The sequence below is a fragment of the Callorhinchus milii genome, unplaced genomic scaffold (assembly GCF_018977255.1).
Source record: "Callorhinchus milii isolate IMCB2004 unplaced genomic scaffold, IMCB_Cmil_1.0 Scaffold9, whole genome shotgun sequence".
Classification (NCBI taxonomy): domain Eukaryota; kingdom Metazoa; phylum Chordata; class Chondrichthyes; order Chimaeriformes; family Callorhinchidae; genus Callorhinchus; species Callorhinchus milii.
In genome coordinates this window covers 5,001,880-5,011,574 of record NW_024704750.1, presented here as the reverse complement: position 1 = coordinate 5,011,574, position 9,695 = coordinate 5,001,880, and positions in this window count along the sequence as shown.

The following is a 9,695-nucleotide window of genomic DNA, read 5'->3' as shown; positions in this document are numbered from 1 at the left end:
GATTTGGAACTTGTCAAATTTCTAACCACCTAAACAGACCACTTTGTGAATGGAAAGGGTCAATGATGCCACTCTGGGTATAATTATATATAAGGAGTGTCAAGCCACACTGACAAGAAAATTGCACGTTGTGAGGGCAAATGAAATGTACAGAAATGTGTCTTATTAATACTGAGGCTTATTTACGGAAGCTAGATTTTTAATATATGCAATGAGATCTTCTGAGGAAGGAATTTATTAAACTTGGCAGCAAATAATAACAATGCCTTTCCACACTCCTTTCGCATATTGATGTAGAATTTGATGTTTTTAAGGTCTCTTCGCTATCATTCATAAATTGATTCTGGGGTTGTTTGGAACACAATAGGATTTGGACGTGTAGTTCTTGGATACTATCAGGCAAGTCACAGGTTTTCCCATAGCATTCTCCTGGTCCAACAACCCTGGTTTGCCAAGTGGTGTTTAAGTCAGCATGAACTCTGAATACAAGCCTCTGTATACAGGGAACAGATTTCCAGGAAACATCTCTGTCTGAGAAAGAGTTCCACGGGGAGGACAAAGTCATAACTGAAATTTTCCTGCAGTGTTTTGGTGTTGAATATTTTGTATTTAAAAATTTTTTGGGGATTGTATTCCAAGGACAGGATTAACCCTTCTGGTACTCACCAATCTCCGGTGCGAGAACACAGGATGTCCATTTGGCAGCCCTTCTCCTTGTTTGATCTGTGAAAGTGTGTCAAAGATTGACCCGGTCATATCTATGATAGACCACCTTCTGTTATTATTCTCCATCAAAGGGTTGTTTATTTGAAAGTTGTTCCCTCTTCCATGAAAAAAGGTAAAGGCAAGGAAGAAGATTTAAAGGTAGACAAGGAAAATCAAAGATAAGATAGTTTAAAATATTCACCTGTGCGCTCAGCTCTGAATATAGATAATCCAGATTTATAAGAGAATTTTGATTTTTTTGGAAAGCCAAGGCATCTCGATATTAGAAAATTTGTGCCACGGTAATGGACGTCATTATTTGAACAAGTTTAGGCCAGGGTAGAGCCCAGTAAAAGTGGATAATTTTAAGCACTTGAAGCACATGTGAGATTGAAACTCATATCTTTAAGTATTTCCTCAAAATCTCCAAGAAGAGATACCTGACTCAGGTTTTTCACAATATATAACTGACTATGTAACTGACCCATCTTGCATCCTTTGCGAAACCCTATTCATATAATGTTGGTTACTTGTTTATCTCCTCTAGAAGAATTTGATGAAGAATCGAAGAGTTTCAGTTTGAATGATTTCTTCTGGCTATTTTTATGCATTTCTTCTGCAATAGTTCATAGAACTATTTTAAAAAAATGTTTGAAGGGCAAAAGAAATGAACTAGAACATTTTGCCAGGGTACAGTCATATGAATGGGGTGATGAGTGGAATTATCTGTAAGGGAAGATACAGCAAATGTTGAAACAGTGCAATCAACATCAAAAGGGTGAGATGATAGAAACAATTTGGTTTTAAAATCAGTAATAAGAGTAACAAACAATTTATCACATCCTCTCGACGTGAAAGGCGCTATATAAATGCAATTTGTTGCCGTTCATGTAATTAGCAGTACTGTTATCCAGAAGCAGCTCAAGACAAATTATCGAGATAGAAAGTTGCTTATGCAAACAGGGAATCGTAAAGTGCTAACCACCTTGGATTTCAGAACCTCAGATGTAAAGTAAATAGATCAGGGCCAACCATGAGGCTAAAGTGAAAGCATAAACAACTTCATAGAGTTAATAAGTGACCTGTTCTTAACACAGCATGTGAAGTATTACACTGTGAGAGATGTTTCCTTACGTTTACTATTAAATACTGTAACTGGAAATGATTTGTAACTTGGGGGATGAGTAAATAAGTGGGTTGTAAAAAGCAATGAATGGTTAGATTTTTGATAACAATAACAGATTAAGGTTTTTTTTTAAAAAGTGCACGTGTGCAAAATTGTCTGATTGGAATTTTCCACTGTTGCCTGTGGAAAAAAAAGGGGCACATCTCCAGGCTGGAGCTATGAGTGGTGTAGCTACAAAGACAAGTGGGAGGCGGCAGAAGAGAAAATAGCAGATGAAGAATTCTTGTGTTAAAATTTGCGGACATGAATACTCACTTCCAGCAGAAATAAAATAATAGCAATAGCTGGACGACAGTGACCCCCATGGAGTCCTGTAGCTCAGTGGTTAGAGCACTCGCTTTGCAAGCGAGACACCTGGGTTCAATTCCAGGCAGGTCAGGGCGAAACCTTGGGCAAGTTTCCTTACTCCACACAGAGCCTAATAATAATCCCTCCTAAACGAAACAGTAATAAATTGGTCATTTTCAATCCACGACTGTTTGTGGGACACTGCTGTGTGCAATTGGCTGCCGCGTTCGCCCACAAATATACGGTAAATTCACTTTACAGTATATTCTGTGAAGCGCTTTGAGATGTCGAGAAGACGTGGAAAGTGCTACATCAAATGCAAGGATTATTATAGGATTATTATTCTTATTATAAGGTTAAAAATAATCTTATCTTGAAAGCTGAGAGTTAATGTAATGGATACAAAAAATCACAGAAGTAACAAATCAATGATATCGAGCTAAGAATTAACAAAAGAGAGTATTTGCAGGTGTCAGCGTGAAAAGAAAAGTCAGGAGTAACAGCCCCAAAAAAATCAAAGTAGAGAGTAGGTGTAATGATAAAGACAAAACAATACTTTTAGATTCAGCTCCAACTTATTGAGCATTTGCCCCACAGCACAGAGCAATTTTAAAGTGTGCATCAAGTGATGCTTGCTGCCTTCTGATTAAAACCTGTATATTGATCTGGGATAGAGGAAGGGAAAAGGGCATTCAACATAGCAACATATTAGAAGGGAGGGGGGGAAACAAAGGAAAGCAACAGGTAGGATGGGGGACAAATTGGGCTCATCGTCATAACAAGTGTCTCAAGCAATTCAGGTTCGCCTAAGCTGCCCAGGAAATTGTGGTCCCTATCCCTAACTCTAAAGTTTAAGAGGTAGAAATACTGAACTAAGATGAAATCAGCAAACAATAGATGTGGCAATTGTTTTAACAAGTTGCACTCCTGTTCCAGCAAAACCGTCTCCATAACAAATATGTAACAGTCACTAAAGTTTAGTTGTAAAGAAACTCAAACAATGGAACATTGGCAGGTCACACCGTCACTAACATTTGCTGGCTTGTGGAGGGAATGGGGTTGAAAGACTCTTTATCACTTCAGGCATTTTGCATGTAACTACTGATTATATGTTTATCAAATCGTTAACCACACATAAATTACATCAGAATGATCACCCTGGCATTTGATGCAAATTATAAATTCTGGCAGTGTTTCCATTTTCTCTCAGTTTCATTTTTTGGCTGTGGCACTGGTAAAAGATTTATTAAACCGTTCAAAGACTTGGTTACTTTGGGGGAAAATTCAAAGTTCTACAAAATCAGTTTATTTCCAGCTAGATACTTCTGCCAAACTGAAGTAGTTTGGAGGCAACACTATTGTAGATTTCTGAAAGCACATTGCTATGCAGGACAGTGGTCCATTTTTACGAAGCTTTTACATATGAGAATTGAAGTACACAGGACAGAGGAAGTACTAATTGTCGTTTACTTAGAAGCCTTTTTGAAATAAATTCCATCTATGAAGTTCATCTAGAATCAAGTCCATGGGATCTTTAAAAATATATTTGGTCATGTTATACTGTTTCTAAGCTTTCAGTTTGGGTTCCACATCAACCACCCAAAAACAATAATGATTTCAATTGTTTCACTAAATAAAATAATGGGGAACTTCACATTACATTTGATAGTTACTTATATAAATTGATAATATCTTTGAGTATGGCTTACTTAATTTGAAGCATTACTTACTATGCAGTTTGAAACCATTGCAAGTTAGTTCCCAGGACCCTGAATCATGCAATTTTCAAAAAAAACCCAGCAGTATTAAGTATTCTTCTGAAATAAAACCAATCCATTAAATGAATCTTCCAATCTACTGATAGTAACAAATTGTTGCGCAAAAAATTAAAGCACAAAAGATATTCTTCCTTGCTGATGTTAAAGCAATTCATTACTAGAACATGTGTTTATGAAACACTTATAAGTGTTATACGAAATGTGCCTCAGTTGCAGTGAAACTTAAATATATAAATAATAAGTTTGTGAGGCAAAGCTATGTTCTAGAATTGACTGATTATGATATAATGAATCAAAGTATCACTGTAACACTCTGGTTCATTATTCTACACAGAATAAATAGCAAGGCAGTGGCTTTAAGATTGTGTTTCGGGATTTATGGATAGGACCACAACCTCTTGGGCAGCTGGGTTGTGTTTTACAGTAATTAATTTCTTAATACAAGTTATCTGTCAATGAATAAAACCTAGTGGTTATTTAAGGACAACTAAACCTTGTTAAACTTTCCTTTTTTCCTGATAACAATTGGTGTTTTATTTTTGAAGTGTTTACCTATCCAAGATGAACAATCAATATTCTGTTTGAAGTGAATCTTGTTTTCTAACTGGAGCATGCAATTTTTGTATAATATTTAATGGAATTGCCGATAGTATTGTTTGAACAAGTGGGCCACAATTAGGTTTCAAAGTTAAAGATTAGAGAATATTGTTGTGGTCGGGTCAGCAGCATTTTAACCCCTAGGTAAAAGAACTTTTTAATCAAAAAATACACCCGTTCAGAAAGGATTGGATGAGGACTTGTTATAGAACGCTCACTTTGTACAGAGTGACAGATATTGTGTTTTGAAGATTATACTGCGGTAGCAATTTTCCACCACATTAAGAAAATATTGCCAGTTACATAACAACTGTTTGCAATTTATTTACAAACATTCTGAGGTTTTCTGCTTTTAAAATATTCACCTTTAGGAGGCAGATGGCAGTTATGAAAGTTATGGCTTGAAGTTGCTATATTGTAATTGGAACAACATATATCCAGAGTATTTTCAATGTTTCAATAAAGTTGGAACTAAAGCTTTCCCCATAATAAAAGTACAAAAATAGACATGAATAGCTAATAGGTTTAAAATACCAGTTCAGGAGATACTTATTGTTTTGGAAAATACAAATGTGTTACATGAGTTGTATCATTACATCTGCAACTTTCACTTCATTGAAAACTGTCTGGAACTCTACCTATTGCTAAGGTTTCTTATTTGCACAGAGGTGTAATAAGCATATATTTCTCGTGCCACGTAACCTGATTTATTTCCTATGTATTATTTATTTTGGCCCTGAGCTAAAATACTGGGATTTCCTTTTTACAGTTAACTTTCAAACAATTTATAGTTCGATGAATTACTGATTGTATATAGCCTAAACGGAGGCAGTGAGGAACAAATTGTTGAGGATTGAGGGCAATGCAACTTTGATGCTATTTCATGTTCTATTCAAAAACTGCATTTTATGTGCTAAAATGGCTTATTCTGCACAAATGAACCTTAAAAGTTGTTCTTCATTTACATCCAGAGTAGGTGAGTTTTTGTTTAAATTCACGAAACAGTTTTGCACCGCAAATATTTTCCAAATTGACTAACAAGCTACATTTGATTTACTTCCTATACAGTATTTATTTTGGCCAAAGTAAGCTAAAGTACATTAAGATTGTTGCAAATTAAGAACATTACCTATATTTTTATCTTAATTTTTTTCACACTCGATAACTGAGAGTATATTATGGTCCAATATTATATATCATTTATAGATAACTAGGAACTTATTTCAATTAGACGGAATAAGAATTGCATGTAATTTTTTAACAGTTTACAAATGTCATTGTAGCCTGCCATTCCTACATTGAAATCCAAAGCTAGATCCTAGTCACTCAACTATTTTTTATAATCTAAGAATATTACAAATACAGAGAAGCTGTGCGTTGTAGTTTGAGGAAAAAAAATCAGAACTGGAGGAGATAATAGATTATTGATATGGTTGAAAAATTAAAGTATCCACTTTTGTTTTAAGACCTATTTTGGGTCAAATAAGGGCACAATTAATTCAGGAAAGCCCTGAAGTGTAAGTTCAAACAAATGAAAGGAAATCATTTAGAAAAAAGAAACTCATATTATATTCTGTTTTACAAATCATCAGCTGCTGAAATGCATTTAACTTTTTCTTTAGTAATGAGAACTACGTGGTCTTTGCATTTATTTTTTAGGCATTTTAATTGCAAAGGTCACACAATTCCACCAGGGAATTCATTGGTAACTCAATTAATGAGTCGGATTCATCATAATCGTATGGTCTCATGTGTATGAATGAGATCTGCATCTTATGAATTAAACTGTCTTTTATCTCCAAAGTTTAAGAAGGAAGCTTCATCCTGCACCTCAGGCAACACACCATCAAGGCAATTTCATTATTTATGTAAGTAGCATCAGACAATATTTTAATATTCTATCTGCCTAGAATATTAAAACATTCAGTCAACAACAGTTGCCATACAAAAATTCAAAGGTTCTTCTTCATCCAAAATAATCGTGTGATATTACAAACAATCCTCCAGATTTGAAAAATGGTCATTCACGTCATATGTAATTGCTTGTGGGGCATTTCTTTGTGCAAACTGACTGCTGCATTCACCTACAAAATATACAGTTACTACACTCTACTATGGTAAACACTCTGAGGCACTTTGAGACATTTTGGCAATGTGATAATAATAATAATAATCCTTGCATATGATATAGCGCTTTTCACATCTTCTAGACGTCCCAAAGTGCTTCACAGAATATACTGTAAAGTGAATTGACTGTATATTTGTGGGCGAAACACGGCAGTCAATTACGCACAGCAGTGTCCCACAAACAGTCGTAGATTGAAAATGACCAATTTATCATTGTTTTTGGTTTTGGAGAGATTATTATTAGGCTCTGTGTGGAGTAAGGAAACTTGCCCAAGGTTTCACCCTCTGCCTGGAATTGAACTCAGGTGTCTCGCTTGCAAAGCGAGTGCTCTAACCACTGAGCTACAGGACTCCATGATAAAGCATTAAAAGAAATGCAAGGATTAATGTTATTATTATACAGCCTTTTCTGATATCACTGCTGAAGAGATCCTAAACAGTTACTTGAGTTAAAGTCTTGTCAAGATTTTTCAGTGTGTGAGCATTTCATTTGCGCGCAGCAGTGTCCCACAAACAGTCACAGATCGAGTGACCAATCTGTTTTCCTCTTTTTGCTTGATATTTGTGGCTCAAAGTGAACAGTGCTTTATCTATCTGTCATTTTGAATGAAATCGCTACTTTTCATATTTTTTATGGGGGGCTAGTTTGCTGGAGATGTTGCGAAAACTTTTTTTTAAGTATGAAAACTTCAAGCAGTCATTGGGGTATTAGTGGAGGACAGGATCAGATACAACAGCATGCGTACGCTCCCTTTCTCAACCTGCACGGGAAGAATAGTCCCAGGCAAACATCTGGACAGGATTTTTAATCCATATGACTGTTTGTGGGACTTCGCTGTGCGCAATTGGCTGTCGCGTTCGCCCACAAATATACAGTCAATTCACTTTACAGTGTGTTCTGTGAAGCGCTTTGGGACGTCCTCCCGACGTGAAAAGCGCTATATCAAATGCAAGGATTATTATTATTATTATTATATCTAGGTGAGCTTGATTCAGCAACCTCTCCCTTTGGAGAGAAGCGGAGAAACTTGGAAGAAGGGGGAAAAAGGGGAAGGGGGGGGGAGAGATGAACAAAGAAGGCAGTGAAGAAGCAAGATTTTTGAATTGCAATTTGTTCTTTGTCTCTGTACATGTTCTGCACATCATGTTGAATGTTGACATCTGGAAGCAAATCCAGCTTCGCGGCTCAAGAAGCAGACGAACCAATTCAAAGATGTCTGGGGTTATGAGATCTTTCTAATCTAAGGACAGTATTTTATGACTTTCGGTTGCTGTTAAAATCAAATGTTTAACAATCTTGTAAATGTTGCGGGCTACTTACTGGAAGGATGTGAGTACTAACTGAATGCTCTTGAGTCTCTATGCCAATAGATACATTCACACACACACACATGATAGGGTTTTTTTTTGCAGCTCTACGTATACAGATGTCATGCGGTTGATTAATGTGTCTTAAACAGTAGCAGGACACTGGCAGAAATGGGGGGAAAATCCCAAGGATTGGGATTCGTTGCACAGTTGCACAAGTCTTGTGGGAAGTCAGGAACCAACCAGTCAACAGCGCCCTCTGAGGACCACTGAGTTTCCAACTGGAACATTGATCTCCCCAAATAAATGCATCCAGCAAACCGTTCGGAACAAACCAAAAAAAAAGTTGCAATTCCGATCCCGAAACGCAACAAAACTTTTTTTTCTCTCCTTTAACTTTTTTCGTTGGGTTGTTGTTTAACCCCCGAAAAAAAGAAGAAGTCAGACGTGAACGTCCACGAATGCAACAACCGAACCACTAACATGACTGCAAGTGAAGGCGTTTCAATCGAATAAAAGAGTCTCTCTGCTGCTTAAATTTAGAAGATGGGCAGAATGCAGATGGGCAATGGGAATGGGAGCAAACAGCACATCTGATGGTTTGTGTGTGATTTTCCAATGAAATGTCATAAAGCCCTTTAACCCATCGAGTGCATAAGAAGATTGCACAGAGACTAACCAACTAACTAACTAACCAACTAACTAACCAACTTTGTTCGCTCTGCACGAAAGCAACTCTGTTTGGGAGTGTGTATTTAAAGCCCCAAAACAAAACCACGAGTCCCTCTTCTCTGGACAGTACAGCAAAGTCAGTCCTGGATCTGACACCTCCTTTAAGTGCCATTATTTTCCCTTCTTTTAAAAAGATGTGAGTCTTGGCTTTATTTTTCGAGTACCTTATCCACCTTTCCCCTCACATCCCTTTAAATGGAGGGCTCTCCCCCCCCCCCCCACCCCACACACACACCCCACACACTTATGTTGGGTAATGCTTACAAGAGGCTGTTGTTGTTGTTATGTGTTGTTAATATCCTCCTGAATATCACCAAGACTTATTCTTGGCTTCCTCACTTTATTCTTCTGTCACTCTCCTACCCACCCCCCACCCTCTCCATTCCCCGACCCCCAACACATACACACACAACACCCCCCACCCCCATACACACACACACACAACACCACCCCCCATACACACACAACACCCCCCACCCCATACACACACACACACACACCAACCCCCATACACACACACACACACAACACCCCCCACCCCCATACACACACACACACACACACTCAACACCCCCCTCCACACACACACACACACACAACACCCCCCACCCCCAACACATACACACACCCAACACCCCCCACCCCCATACACACACACACACAACACCCCCACCCCCATACACACACCCAACACCCCCCACCCCCATACACACACACACACAACACCCCCCCCACCCCCATACACACACACACAACACCCCCCCACCCCCAGACACACACACACAACACCCCCCACCCCCATACACACACCCAACACCCCCCACCCCCATACACACACACACACAACACCCCCCACCCCCATACACACACACAACACCCCCCACCCCCATACACACACACAACACCCCCCACCCCCATACACACACACACAACACCCCCCACCCCCATACACACACACACAACACCCCCCACCC